Below are 16,896 nucleotides of genomic sequence, written 5' to 3'. Positions count from 1 at the left end.
GCTACCGAAGTGCAGCCCGCGACAATTGATCCTCCGACAATTACATGGATGGTCTCTCATCGGGAGGCTGCCTCTGCGGCTGTTCTGCTTGTCTACTGGACTTGGGAGCTTCTTTACTTTGCTACCCGTGCCAACCTGCTTTATTATTATTATTATTATGTTGTACAAAATTTCTCAGATATCCGCAACGATAAGTTCTTCTATCTCGTCGCAGAGGTTCTTACAGTTTTCGGTACTATGACCGTGATCTCAATGAAAACTACAATACAAGTTTTTATTCCTAACATTGGGACCGACCTTAAGCCGAGGTGGCCACTTCACATATGGGGCGCCCTTGATCACCATGAGGATCTCAGCCCGCTTTGTGATGAGGGGCGTATAATCCCTTTCTGCTGTCGGAGCTCGGAGAGGCTGAATTGGCTTTGCCCCCCGAGCTTGGTCCTTGTTCTTCTTGCTGTCACTTGGAGCTGGGGGCTCCGGTTCCCTTTTTCTTTTTTCAAGGGTCTGCTCGCCCTTTTGGTTGATCTCCTCCTCTATCCTTATGAACGGATCTGCCAGTTCGAGGAACTCGGTCATGATCTTGGATTGGTTGACAACCACGTGCCACTTGAATTCCTGGTGGGTGATGCCTTGCTTGGCCACAGTGAGCCGAACTGCAGGGTCTAGGTCGGGTATCTGCAGGCAAGCATCATTAAACCGCTTAATTTAGTTTGGATGGATTCTCCTTCCCTCTGAACTATGCTAAGGAGGCTCTCTTGGGTCCTCGGGCACCTTTTACTAGTGACGAAGTGGGAGGTGAAGACCTGTACGAACTACACCCAACTCCTTATTGAACCTGGCACGAGGTCTTGGTACCAAGTTAGGGCTACTCCTTTGAAAGTGGTGGAGAAGGCCACGCACATGCAAGACTCGCTTGCTCTGGCCAAATGCATATGGGACTGAAAGGTATCCACGTGGTCATTGGGATCGAAGGATCCATCATACTTGTCCAGGGGGGGGGAGCTTGAAGTCCCTTGGCATGGGGACAGTAAGGAGCTCTGGTGACAGGGGGGAGGGAACTAAAAGAAGCAGTGTAGCTTTTACCTTGCCTGAACTTACCTCTACCTTGCCTTTGAGCTCGGGCAGGTTGCGGGAGGCAGCTCGACGAGCTCGGTGATGCCTTCGCTGCTTCTTAGCTGGCTCGACGTTGGTGCTGCTGGCCTCGGTATTACTGAGCTCGTTGGGCCCAGGGAAAAGCTCGGATGGCTGTCAGTAGCTGCGAACAGAGGGACCTTGTTCCAGATCATTAGCCAGCACTTCGAACTGGTTTTCGGCAAACGAAGGTTCGAACTGCAAGCGCTGAGGAGATACCGGCCTAACCGGTTGGGAGGCCCTCCTCGGCGGGAAGGAAGTTCACTTCGGTGGTGAGGCTTGGTTGGCTGCGAAGCTGGATGCCGAAGAGAGAGTAAAGGAAACTGTTGCTGATACTGATATTAGGAAACTTGGTGCAGCACTTGCTGCTGGTGGAACTGGAGTTGCTGGAACTGTTGCATCTGAGCCTGCATGGCTCGCATGCACTGCATCAGATCCTCAAGATGACCTTGGCTGGCCACCGGCGAGAGGATGGTGGGTTCAACGAAGGTTGTTCCGACTGCAGAAGGCAGTGGAATAGTCACGAGTGCCACCGTCTGAGGCACATTCAGACTTGGAACCCCATCCACAGAGAGGGGGACGATGAACTACCCGATGCAGACGGTGGGTAACTAGGGTTGTTCCTCAGGGGTGTTCCGGCGTCCAGCGTTGCTAGATGAAGCCATAGGTGTTGCTGACGAGTTCTTGGGAGAAGGTTTCACAGAAGTTAGAGGAAGGCCTTTTGAAGTGTTTCCCATAGACGACGCCAAATGATGCAACACGATCTGGGCACTCCTAGTTGGCTGAAACTTGGCTCCTATCTGTAACAGACAGCACCTGAGATGAAGAGAAACGTGAAGGGTTCCCGGGGAGCTCTCTCGGCGGGAACACTCCGATGGATAAGTTAGAACTCTGGGGAAAACTCAAAGAAGACACAGAGAGTTAAGAGTGTTGAAAGTGCTAGCTTCAATACCTTTGCTTCGTGAGGGTCGGGGTCCTTTTATATTGGAGCTCAGTCACATCAGGCATAATGGCCGCTGCCCTAGCCGTTACTGCCAGGGTTGGGGTGGCAGGTACAGGCTGCTTCTATAGGCTGCTACTGTAGGGTACGGACTCGTCAGGCGTGCCATGCTTTTTAGAAATGGCTGGTAGAATGCCGCCTGGTAAGGGATGCGGGCACTGCCACCGAATCCGACAGGTACGGATGTCAGGCAGATATCCCCTGCAGTCTACCGAACCACCTGAGGCAGGTTTGCCTTGCACCGAGGTGTCGAGGTGCTCGCACTAGAGGTGAGCCTTAAGCAAGTAGAAACAGGAGTCTCGATGGTGCTATCACGAGGTGTTTCTCCCTCGGGACACTTAGCCAAAAGTTGGGGTGCTCCCTTCTTAGGAAGCGAGAGCTTGGAGTCCCTCAAAAGGAGCTTGGGTCTCAAGGGGAGCTCAGGTCCCTTTGCACAAGGGGAGCTTGGGGTGCTCCACCCTCAAGCTCGGGGTGAGCTGGGCCTTTCTTCTCGGCGAGCTGTCACACCCGCCGAGTCATTTGGTCGGGCCTCGGTGAGCTCGCTACGCTGAGTTGTGGCTAGGTTGTCGTGCTGAATTGTCACTTATGCCAGGTCATATACACGTGTCCCCGTACTACAAGGTTGGGCCAAATCACCCTACATCACTATGCATTGGACCTAAGAACTTAGACCAAAGCCAAACTTAATTTATCCAACTTGGGCCCAACTTGCATTGAAATTTGATGCACTTGGTTATATCAATTAGCCTTATGACAAAATTTGACATAAAATGTACATAGTTATAATTGTATCTATATAATCAAGGTTGATTTTAGCTATCTAAAGGCTAGGCTTGGGCCCAACCTAAAAAGTAAAAAAGCATAAACTTTTGAGCTTAGGCTTAGGCCTAAGTTGAGGACCAAAAATCAAAGATAGCTTGTTGTCTAAAATTATGAGCTACGTCAAATCAAACTCAAGTTAAGCCCACCTAATTTTCTTCCCTATTAAATCATTGACCATTAATTAGATGCAAAAGTAGTTTTTTGTGTTAATATGCTTTTTATTTTTATTTTTAGCATTAATAAAAAGAACTCTTATCTATCACACTTATTTTTGTTTAATATGATGAATACATGATATTAGAGATGCACCCAAATGTTTTTTTTTTACAAAATTATTGTGCTTTTAATAATTTTTGTGTAACTATCTTCTTTTTTTTTTAATTTTTATTATTTATTTATTATATCAAGGGTTAATCCATTTGACCTAAAAGGTTGGACCATTGACCCACCACTTGAATAAAAAAATGGTTTCGCTTTTGAGTCAATTTTAAATCTTGTATTTCAATTCCATCAAATAAAAATACTTTTATTTAATATGCTTATTGCTGTTTGATATGATAAATATATAATATTAGAGATGTGCCTAATTTTTTTCACAAACTTTTTATAATTTTTGTAATATTTATATTTGTATTTATTTTTTAAATTTTATTATTTAACTATGAGAACATTGATTAACTAATTTGAAGCAGATGGTTGAACAATTTACTTGTCACTCAAATAAAAGGGTGGCTTGTTTAATTATTTTCCATGTTGGCTTTGAAAATAGGTTTTACATTATTAAAAATATTGGATATAGATTTTATTTATAGAATTTATTGGTGAGAAACAAAAATACTTTGATTAAAATATCTAAGGAGAGAGAATGAGTATTAATACATTAATAAGAGTGAATTTACTGAAGTGAAAATTAATAGTACTTAAAATTATATTTTTTACCCACATAGTTAAAGAGGGACTAAATTCATAAGTAGGAATGTTTTAGCCAAAAAAAAGTCCACTAAGCTCATTTATTTGATATGCCTTAAATATAAGATTTAATGAAAGGGAGACCGAGTTTAATAAATAGGAATGATGAAGAATATAATGAATTTAATAAAAGTAGTAGTTCAAATTATGTCTTTTGCCCCCATAATAAAGGGAGACCGAGTTTAAAAAATAAGGGTATTTCAATTAAAAAGAAAAAAGAATCTAGGCCTCATTCACACTTTTAATAATACAATAGATTAGACTTCATAATTATCAAAATTAAGTAATTTCTATAAAATATTTTCTTTTTTAAAAAATTAAGGGTAACTTAATAAATGAAAATCAATTTATAATATTGCCATGAGAAAATGGGTATTCTTTATCTTTTTTGTTTATTAAATGAAAAAAGAAGACAATGTTAAATTGCCATTTATGAGGCAAAGTACATCTGAGCCAGATGACACATCTACATACATGTAGAATAAACGAGTCACATGTCTTATGAGGAGTCTAGATCTGCTCCTTACAGAGCACTCCTCACACCAATCTCAGAACATGTCTAGGCTTTAGCCACATATTGGGATCATTTCTTGTACTTTGTGTTGTTATTCATAGGGAGATGTATTCCCAATTGTTGCGGAAAATCCAAGAAAAACATATTCAAATGGAACCCAAAATGAAAGAAAAACAGAGATAAAGAGAAGCAAACAAAGAGAATACCCAGATTTACATGGTTCGACTTATAGCTTACGTCCACGGGAGAAGGAGAATCAGAAATCCACTATGTAGCCAATAAAGGAAAAGAAATGCAAAGTTTTTCACTCACAGAAAACCCTAAACCCCAAAATATACCCAATGTCTCTCTCTCTCTTCTCTTACAAGACAAGGACATAGTATACAAGAAAGAAAACCCACCAAATACATAACTCTTCGTATTTGGTTTGGACCCATGAGCTGAATCTCCGTATTAATAGGCCAAGCCCTACACTTCCATCACAAATCACTATGAAATTTTGCTTTCTAATTTTTTATCAAATTAATTCAGAATAAATTTATGAAATGAGTCACCACAAAAAATTTAAAATACACACAAATATAACACCAATACATGATGGGATGAGGTTGTGAGATTGCACTATGTGAAGAGCAAATTCCGGTTCTCTTTTGAGAGGAGAACAAAATCCTCTTTGCTCGCCTCTCACCAACCTCAGCGCTAGATTGAAAACATTTTCTCATAAATGACAAAATGAAGTATGGGAGATGCACTCGAGGCACTGATAAAAGATTGAAAGCACTGAAGTTGGTGTGAGCGCACTCTGTGAGTGACAAGCCCGGATTCTACGTACCATCACAAGTTCCAATCTCCCTTCTGCTCGTGGCAGTTGCTGCTGTAATCTGTTCGGGACGATCCTGACCCTCCAGGGGATTTATCGTATGAACGGTGTATATTCTGCTGCAAATACTTAAATAAACTGAACTTTGTTCATATAATGCCAATATTTGCTTCATGGCAAAATTTTATTCATTTTTATTTTGTGTGTTCTCTCTACTCTTTCTACAACTCTAAGAAAAAAATATTTCTATGGTTTCACGTGTAATTCCATCCAAACCACTTTTGTATATAATGGAAAGACTAAAAACGGCCGAGAGTTGCCAAATATTATCATTAAGAGGAATACTAATACTACTACTACTAATAATAATAAATATTAGTATCAAAATGTCATTGTCAATTATCACCAACCTACCTCTCTATAATCTGTACGGTGGTTTTTAAAATTGGATCGAATCGGATGGTCAGATCGGAAAAATTGGGAATTGGTCATTTCCCCAAAAATCGGATTTTCCTCTAAAAACCGTTGATTTTGGTCAGTAAACTGCTGAATCGGGCAGTTAATCATTAGAATTGTTCGAACTGTTTTTATTGTTTTTTATTTTTTTGATTTTTTTATTTTTCCGTCAAACCAGGCCGAGCAATCGATTTGAACAGTCGGACCGTTCGACCCGATAACTGGACCCCTGACCAGTTCGGTCACCGGGTTGATTTCAAAAACCATGGTCTACAGTCTACACACACTGCACACAGACAAAATAGTGAAAAACAATACGACACCACACTGTTGATAAATGGAGCAAGGTTTTTAAAAATGAACTAGACGATGAATCATTCAGGGATCTGGTTCTTGGGTCAAATAGTTTAATAATTTGAATCAAACAGGCAATCCATTCTAATAAAAATAAAATAAAAAATAACCAAAAACCATTAGATGATTCAAACGATTCGACCGTTCGGCTATAAACGGATCAGATTTGGATTTGATCCAGTTGCATTCATGTTTCAGAGAAATTCATATCCACGTCTGGTTATTAGTGTAAGGCAATAAACTTCTCTAAAATCTGGAGAAAGGATAGGTAATCAGATTTGCAAAGGGGCTGTTTAGGTACCCTCCTGATTCACTAATTTCCAACAATAAAATGTAAGGTTGTTGGTTGCAGTGGGAATGAGATGGATCACCATGGGAGTAAATGAGTAATTGATAAAAGAAAGTCCCCAAAATGGGCATGAAGTCCTCTATTTATAGAGTTTGGGTGGGCTGGAATTTAGAAGTTTCTCAATCTTTCTTATTTTTCTCTTTTTCAATTTCACCCTTTACTTTGGAATGTTCCTTACTTACTCATTTAATGCACATGTTTATGTACCTTTCTGAAATATTTACAGCTCAATCTAAATGCTTTCCTCTTCTAGAATATTCTATTACTAATTATTTATTAATGTTCTAAACTGTCCAACACTAAAACAGTTAAAACTTTATTTAATTGATCAGAAAGTGGACTAGTTTAACTCGAGTTCAGCCCGAGCCAGCCAGGTTTACATGCTTATGCAATGTCACCATCTTACATTAGGGGTGTTAAAAATAAAAATCGAAAAACCAAATTAAACTGAAAAATACGGTCAATCAAATCGATCAGTTTAATTTCAGCTAACCTAGGTTAATCGAATCGATTAGTATATATAATTTATTTATAATATAAATATACGATATATTATGTATTTATAGTATTTATAATATATTATATATGTATTTATAATCTATGTTATACATATAAAAAACAAAAAACTGAAGAATTGAACTAGTCAAAAATCAAAGTCAATTGATTAATTAGTGGTATCACTTTAGTTTTAATTTGGGGAATTACAAAAACCGGTAGTATCAATTCGGTCTAAAAAAAATAGTCTATGGTTAGATTAACTGAACTAGCTATAAGCACCCTTACCGATTATCATGTTGGATTCCGGATCGGATTCGGATTTAATCTGCAGCCATCATATTGTGTTTAAGATGACCAAAAAATTAAAAAAAAATTATTTTTAACCTATATATACAATAAATATACATAAATATAATATATTACCATTATCAATTATAAACTTTATATAATTGTATCTAATATCTAAATAAATGGATAGTATATAATAATTTGTCACCGAATTCGGATTACATCAAATCCAATTATTCATTGAATGCAAGTTGAATCGATTCCAATTCAAACCGAATATTAGACTTTAGTACATTGGCAACACTATTCAGGTGGCCAGGTGGCCTCGCATTTAATGAAATAAGAGGTGCGCTATACAGAATAGAATAGAGATCACACAAGGGACAACCAAAATAAATGCCAATTTAACTACCTTTCTTTTTTTTCTTCACATTTGAGTTAAGAATCCGTTTATGTCGCTTTTCTTCCCATTAACAGGGATGTGTTTGTTTGCTTCTCTTTCATTTCTACGTTAGCAGGGGACAAAGGGCCCAGCTTGGGCCAGAGGCTAATACAACGGAAGAAGGCCAGATCAGGTCAGTCTCTTGAATTTCTTGACTTTGTTCCTATGCCTCCATTGCATGGACACATCAGTTGATGATGGAATTATGCGAACCAATTGATAGAGTTCCAAGCTCGGTCAGTGCAACGCCCGTTCAAACAGCTTTTACAGTCTTGTATTGAAATTATTATTGAACTTGCCTGCTTTATTTTATGAAGAGATATTTCTAATATAAAGTTGTTAGAGGTTGTGTGAATGATGTGAGCATGAACTTGCACTGACCGATCCCCAATCTATAGCCCCTAATTGAATAGTCAACCCCCTCAAACGGTCAATCCAACCTTTCTTGTGATTGGTGTCACATCTATGCCTTACCGAGCGTGCCCCAAAATGCCCCACACCCACATCTCAGCATGCATTGGAAACATCTCCCATTACAATGTTGAGAACTTGGAATGTGCTGGGAGACATTTTTGGGATGAACTCTGTGGGGTGCAGATGTGAATTCCCATATTTCACTCTCCACACCAAGACAGAATATGAAATTAATTTCACGGTCACATGGACTCATGGAGGGCTGATGTGGGCTCTCCAAACACAGTACATGGGATAGCTGGGGGGATTCCTTGGACCGGCCATGTGGAATTTCCCTCCACGTCAACCTTTAGGCCTGGGGGGTCGAATATTGGACTATTCTTATTTCTTGTTCGGCTTCAGTCGGGCAAATTCCGCTCGGGCAGTTTTTACTGTGTCTTGCATTGAGAATATCTTTTTACTTATATATTTTATTTTATGGGAAGATATTCTCAATGCAAGATTAGAAAATGCTGTTAGAAAGTTGTGGGCATGGATTTGCCCTTGACTGAAGCCGGTCTCTCTTATTTCTAAACTTTACAGCAACGGGCAGTCCGTTCAGACTAGACAGTCGAAACGCTGACTTAAAAATTAATGGGCATAGTGTTTCCGGTTTCGGATCAGTTTTTAAAACATTGGAAAAGAGGTTGAGATGATAAAACACACGTGAACTCATTAGCCATGTCATCACCAGGCGCCGTGTCACAGTATGAAACTCTCCATATTACATGACCCCAACCGAATCAAGCCTTGGCCCAGTTATAATCATGCACCCTCATTCTTGACACTAATACCCATTACCTAATGAGTCAAGTTAATAATTACTAAACATTGGCTGTGTTTGTTCGCAGTGCAAATAAAAAATTTTATTTGTATTAATACAAATGCTTGGAAGCGCAAATGAAAATAATGTAAATTCTAGTTTATTTTTGTTTTAGGTTTTATTTTATTCTGTTCAGGTTTTATATTACTTCATTTGTACTGTAATCAAATAAAATAAGATAAATTTTGAAATAAAAATATATTATAATTTGCATTGAAATCATTTACACTACCATAACTTTGTATATGTGTAAATAAGATTGCACTGCAATCAAACACAGCCTAAAGAAAGGGTTAAAACTCACTCATGTAGGGAATTGGAATTCGAGTTGAAATCAGCCCCCCACAATGTCTCACAGCACATTCCCACCGTGTATTGAAAACATCTCTCAATGATGCTTTATCATTTTTTATATTATCATCGGGAGATATTCTTAATACACGATGGGGATGTGCTGTGGGATATTGTGAGGGGCTGATTTGAACACTTGGAATTCCACATGAATATGAATGGGAGATTATGTGGCAAAAAAAAAAATGAACCGTCAAATAGAAGAACCCAACTCTAGCTAGATGTCTTTGCTAGATGACTCTCATGTAATTAAATGACAAATATAATATAAAAGAGGGGATTTTTTTATGGGGTTTCTTAGCTTTCAAGGGGAGACTTGGTTAGAACAAATTAAGCATAAAAGTATGCAAGTTGGGTTGGTTAGGGTGGGCCTTTTGTTTTGAGCCCTTTGACCCATCACATTCATTACTCATGACACGCCTAACTGTTGTTGAGATGCTTACATATGAGAAAGGTGGTGGTTGGGTGGGGTAGAGTCTCAGGTCCCACAACTGTTATAAACCCAGCTTCCCCTGTTGGTTTCTTCTTATCCACCTCAGACAATTCCAACCCAGAATGGAAGCCCATTGCAAAATCCAAATGAGACGTGAATAGCAAACTTTTGTACCTCACTTGGAATTTAAAGCAAATCTTGACTTTGTGTTGCTCATCACAGCATCACATAAATTCACATCTTTAAGTGGGACCTTTACGAAAAAAAAAAGTGGGCCCGTGTATCTATTTGTGGGGTCAGGTCATGCATATCAAATACACTAATCCTACTGCTTTATATTTCTTAACCCTAGCTGCATAGTGCATTACAGCTTCCAGAATTGGCTGGCAAACAGTTGCTGTGGTCCACTTCATGACCTTTCAATTCCCACTTTCTGCAACTTACTTTGTGGAGTAAAACCTCACTTTTTCCAAGTATTGTTCTGAAAATATTCTGAATTTTCCATTATTGAAGTTTTGAGGAATGAGAAGAGCTGTTGGGAATGAAGACCAGATGTTACAAATGCTTGGGAAATTAAAGAATAGGTGATTAATATCCTCATTGTGATAGTGATGGAGAATTCAGAATGTTTAAAATAAAATTTGAAACATTCAAGACAAACTTAGATAAAAGATTGTTTTTCTTCTATTATGTTACAATTTATGGTTTATTTGGAAAGTTAGAAATACGGTGATATTCCAATAAAATATCATGTGGTCGGATATTATTAAGGGATTAGTTGATAAAGACAATTTTTGGGTCCTAATATTAACAAAAAATAATCATTTTAATATAATTTCTAAAATAGGTTAACTTTTTTTAAAAATATATCAAATAAAGGTAAAAATACTGTTCATCTTCTTTCTCTCTAAACCATTGAATAAATTTCTCTCAACCATTGTACATATTTCAGGACACCTGAATCGGGATCTTGTCCACTTCAATTGCTTAATCTGCAATACTCTTTTCCAATCGACACTGAAACAAAGTTTGAGTTTGTTGCCACTCATGCTGCAATCACCAACAACACCTGGTTGGGCTTCCCTGTTTTGGTTCTGCTGTATGCTTCCCTCTGAGAATCGCCGACAAGAAGGGTCATCACACCATCAACGATGATAACAACGTAGAACCCAGATTGGGTTTTGGGGCTGGAGGCGACGAACTTGGCTCTGGTGAGATCCCAATAAATTTCAACCTTCTTCTTCGTTGGATTGGTGTTGCTGGAGGTGGGCGGAGCGGTGGTGGTGGCACTGGTGGATGGTGGTCATTGAGGTTCGTGGGACTGGGGCGGAAGCAATATGGGAAAGAACCAAAGGAAGATGATGAACAATATTTTTACCCTTATTTGATATATTTAAAAAAAAAGTTAATATATTTTAGAAATTATATTAAAATGATTATTTTTATTGATATTAGGGCCCAAAAATTGCCCTTGGCAGCTATAATCCCTATTATTAATACTACTAAATACAAATATGTATTTATCTATTACCCCACTTCCTCAAAGTGATATTAAGTAGGGATTTTTACTATTCAGTCTACTCCCAATAAATCTTAGCTTTATTGTAAAATTGGGGTAGGTGTCAATTCGGAATTGATACTAATATACAGGCAGATATTGATATTATAGATGGAGGTATTTAAAATTTTAAGTTTGGTGAAGTGAAATTCAGAATAGAATTCTAAGGTGAATTACAGTCTGCTTATCCTAAATCCTTAGAGATTACTTGGGTCGATGGTATGGAGGATATTTCATAAGATTGGTATTGCATTGATTGAAGTGGCAGAAGTAGAAAACCCATCAACAATACTTTGGAACTCCTCAGTCAATGCTCCAATGTCAGCTTTTCGCACTGTTAATAGGGAAGCAAACCTATGTGCCGATAGCCTACCTAATCTAGCCCTAAGTCAGAATTATCGTAGTAGATATTTGAATAATTGATCCTCCCGTGAATATGCATGTCACTTCTATGGTAAGACATGACCGATTCATTTCAATGGAGGATTTGTAAATATTATATTAACTAGTGGTAGTTTGTTTATCTTTTGAATAATAAAAAAAAAAACTTGACTGAAGAAACATGGGAGGAATATTTAGTTAATCCTTTTTCGGTGTAGCATTCCCAAACCAAGTTATTTTAAAATTTTGTGAAATTTCAGTAAAATTCAAAACCATGAACCCCTTAATTACGAGATCCCATTTCTTTCTGACTGAAAGCAGTAATATGCTTCATTTTACCTTTTTTTCTTTTTTTTAATAGGCCCATAAGTTATTGAAATGGACCTTACTAAGTATTGTTTTACCTTTTTATTTCGAGTAGAGATGTTAATGGGCCAAGTTAAATAGTAAATCGGATTTGAACCCACCTTATAGGGTTGGGTTGGGTTAGGGTTAGACAAACTTAATTTTGGGATTGAATTAGGGTTTTGATTCTTTGACCAGGGTCAGGTTTGGGTTTTGGTCCACCCTGTCGGGCTATGATATGTACACATGATATTATTGTAAAACATGTTTAAAACAAATTTCTAACTTAAACAAATGGCTTTTAGATTTTCAAAACATGTTTAAAAAATACAATTAAGATTTTCAAAATATGTTTAAAAAATACGATTAAAATATTATGAGTTGGGTTCAGAAATAGGTGTGTGTGTATGCTTTAAGTTGAATCGAATTACATTCGGATTATTGCACCCAAGGGTCAGGTTAGGATTGAAGCAAATCCAACCTGTTGACAATCCTAATTTCGAGCAATCAATAATGGATGTACATGTAAATGTAACAACACCTCTAGCTATGACTGAGTTTAGAAGGAATATACATACAAAATATAAGCTTTTGCGCTCTATATGTTTGTATTTGTACTCCTTCCAAAGTCAGCCTAAGTTTCAAAATGACCAATGCAGTCCCACAAGTTCATAAACTGGGTTAAGTATTGCCAGCACATAACCGAAAACAGGTTGTCTGTGCCGTGTTTATCCATACCATTACCATCTGGGTCAACCCAATCTAGTCTAGCCCGGATTATTAAATATGGATAAATTGTGTCAACCTAGATCGTAAAGCGGTAGACCCAGATCAGAAAAATTATAAATAAATAAGAACAAGTGGTTCAGGTTGTATGCATGGTATGGTGGGTATGGACATGGATATATGCCAAGTTGCTTATTCCGACAGTTCTATTCATTGAATATACTCTAAAGTTTATGTAGGATTGTAAATGGGTGAGATTCAGATCAGAGCTAGTTGCATCCACATTTACATTTGAGTATGGCTCTCTAATCTATATTTATATCCGATTTATATGTTAGATTTTGGATTGGATGTAGATTTAATTCACAATCATCTTATGACTAAAAATTAAAAATTTAATTATTTTTTAAAGTATATAAAATATTAAGTTTATCAATTATAAATTTAATTTATATAATTATACATAATATATATACAATAATAATTTTTATCGAATTTAGATTTTAACCAGATTGAATGATATTAAATACATGTCTGATCTGATTATTAATCAAATATAAATTCTAACATCCAAATCCAAAGTATTCGGATTTGAAATCGAATTGGAATATGAGACTTTTCAAGTCCATTCACAGCCCTAATTTTATTTTTATACATCCATAAATATAATCCGTTATTCACGCCACAAGTACACACAACATAAAAGAAAAACGGGGGCACATGGGAGCTCCATGCCAATCCCATGTGCTTGGATGACCGACCCTCCTAGCTATTCCTACCTTCTAATTTGAACAGTTAGACCGTTCGATAAGCAATCGGCTCTATTTCACTCTTAATTCATTCTTTAATCAGAAACCGTTGACTTAGTCTACAATATGTTAATCCAGGTGATCGAATTAATAAGCAATTTGACATGGATTATAGTTTTTGATCGTTTTTTATTTTTTAAATTAAAATAAACTGTTCATTTCAATTGAACGGTCAAACCACTGAACCAAAAACTAATGGTTAAAGCGGTTCCAATTTCAAATCGGTTTTTATAACATTATATATATATATTTATATATATGATAGTTGAGATGCATGTATGTGATATTAGTAGAGCAAGAAATTGTTGATTGAATGATACGTTAAATTAGAGAATATCATATCATTAACTTAATAATTAAGATAAAAAAGAAATAGCATCCAACGTCTGTCATGTTCTATAATCTAAATCCATCAGTGTCAGCTTTTGGCTTTGCATTGCTGAACGCTGGTCCCCGAGCGCAGATGGTGGAGATGTCAGGTTTCCGTCACGTTGGATAAGGTGGCATAATATATGATTTAATCTCCCTATTCAGTATCATGGATTTATTAATAACATGAAGAAAGGTCAAACAAAAAAATATAAAACACATAACAAAACATTATAGATAATACATCTACATTCTACACCATATATTATACAAAACATATAATACAAGACACAAGATAAAAGATCAAAGTGGCGAATACCCCCTACCTTAATTGTAAAGGGAAGATAATAGAATGGATTATTTCAAGTAAGGCTTAGGGGTGTTTAGGGTTTGGTTAATTTAACTATGGCATCTTTTTGTAAACTGAATTGGTGGTATTGGTTTTTCCAATTCTCCAAACCGAAATCGAATCGGTACCATCGGTTAACTGGTCCAATGGTTTCAGTTTTTGATCGGTTCGGTTCTTTGGTTTTTTAGTTTTTTTTATTTATAATATATATTATACAAGTATATGTAAAATCTTATATTATAAATAATAAATGATATATAAAATATTGTAAATATTTGAAAATTATATAATATATTTATAAATAGATCATTATAAATATAATATAAGTATATATTTATATATAATACATAAAAAATGTGACATATATTAAAAATATATATAAAATATAAATAAAAATATATATACCAATCAGTTCAAATAACCATTATTTTTATAGGTTAACCAAAAATCAAATCGGTCCTTCAGTTTTTCAAAAACCCTGAACCAAAACTGAACCATTCGATTCGATTAACCGTATTTTGCGGTTCAATTTTCTTGGTTCAATTTGATTTTTCGATTTTTCATGGACACCCCTAGCAAGGCTGGATGGAGAAGGCAAACTTCCACCGAGGGTAAGTAAACTCATACTAATATAATTAAAGGCATCGATTATGTCAAACATGGCCCCAGCATTTCTTGTTAAAAAGAAAACCCAGAGATAAATTGAATACAATTCAGAAATAATAAAAGTAAAAAAGTCGAGAAGAATGAAGAATATTAGATGGAGTTAGGTGGATCCTTGGGAACACCAGAAATAATAGATTTTGGTTGGACAACTTGGCCGGCCAATGATAATGAGGATTTGGACTTATTGCTAAAGTAAATCAACTTTTTTTTTGGTACAAAAGTAATTCATTTTATTGATATAGTAGGTGTTTGGCATCGGCGCCAGGAGCATTGTACCGTTTTCTGAAAAAAATGGTGTTGGGCATATGTGGAGTTATAAGCATTGTTTATTTTTTTGTTTGGAACTAGTATTGTTATATTGGCATTTTTTGAGAAAATAACACTGCTTTTGTTTGGTACCAGTGTTGGAAGCAACGTTTTCAATATTGAATTATATTATCCAACGTCTAAGATGATGCCACGTTGATGCCATATCATTGCACCGCTAGCAGCAATGCACCGTTTTCTCAAAAAAACATCGAATTTGGTGTTGCTCCAGACCCTTTCCCAATTTCCAAGGTGTGGTTTGGAGCAACATTTATTCTGAAAAAATGGTAACAAACAAGGGGCGTTGTTTGAAGCACCGCTTTTTCTGGTGTGGCACCTATGTGGTGCCACTTTCTCAGAAAACAGCATCGATGCCAAACATCGCCATAGAAAAACAAAGCACTGGCTAAAGATCAGAAGACTAGTCAATTGAACGAGGGGTGGTTCAATTGGTATGTTAGCTGGTTTGTTCTAATAAAGATGCATATTCGAATCCTGCTATCATCAATTTTGGGGAGAGGAGGTGTTATTAATGTGGTACTGTACTACTCAAGGGGATAGAAAATGAGATTACGACTATTGATCGCCATTTTATTTAGGGAGAATGACGAATCAACCCAGATCGGAATTTTATAGCCCCAAAGTACAATTGATGCCAAATTCACGGGTAGGATATGATTTATAGGGGGGTGCTGGAATTCAGAATTCTGCATCGTATGTATCCATACTTCTCCCTTTTATTTATGGAATGTTGCAAAGCGAGAGATGCTTGAGAGGGGTCTACTGGGAGGGATCAACTGCTCGTCCGTTTATTTCTTTCTCTGCTTCAATGTATTAGTAGTCTAGTACAAAGGAAAAATAAAAAAATAAAAAAAAAAAGCCAGCAGCCCAGCCCACGTCAAATTTTCATTTTAATGTATATGTACATATACATTAAGATGATTTGCAGGCAGTTCCTGAGTTATGTTCATCCTTAAAATGAAAATTTAGGGTATGTTTGGTTCGAAGGAAAAGGTAGGGAAACCTATACAAGATTTGTAAAGGTTTTCCTATCTTCCCCTTCTTTTCCCAACCTTTTCCTTCAAATCAAATACAACCTTGAGGAAAATTCTATAGTAATTGGGGAAAAACCTCTAAAGAAGTTGGAATGATTGGCTTGATGCCCAACTTGAAGGCAAAATCCTTGTTGGGATCTGGGAAGTTGTTTTCAAGGTTTGAACCCTGGTCACTCAAGTCACAATGAATCAACCTAATCGTTGCAACAAGGCTCATCCCACTTAAAATAACAAGAAAGAAAAACCATAAACAGGATTTGTTGGAACCTATGTAAGATTAATTGTTGGTTTGCTCATAAAAATAAACAAAAATGAAAATAATAAAAAAGACAATTTAAATACAAGTAAATTTAATAATGTATATAACCCCTCTCTAATCATACCCACTCATGTTTTGGGTTCTATGATTTCTTTAAAAAAATTGTATTATAGTGTTTGGTAAAATGGTGTTTTCAGCTGCAGCAGTATTTCTGATTGAATGGTGGTGTTTTCAACTTTAAAATTTTGGACACAAAACTTGAAATATAATATTTTATTCGGTGTTTTAAACAAGCAGATGCCATTTAGGTTGCATTTGTCTGTCCCCAATCGGCGGTGCCAAGCACCAGCGTGGATGGATGGTAGACTGG

The sequence above is a fragment of the Nelumbo lutea genome, chromosome 6 (assembly GCF_056320005.1).
Source record: "Nelumbo lutea isolate HS-2025 chromosome 6, American lotus-T2T, whole genome shotgun sequence".
NCBI classification, from domain to species: domain Eukaryota; kingdom Viridiplantae; phylum Streptophyta; class Magnoliopsida; order Proteales; family Nelumbonaceae; genus Nelumbo; species Nelumbo lutea.
This window is presented reverse-complemented; position numbering follows the sequence as displayed.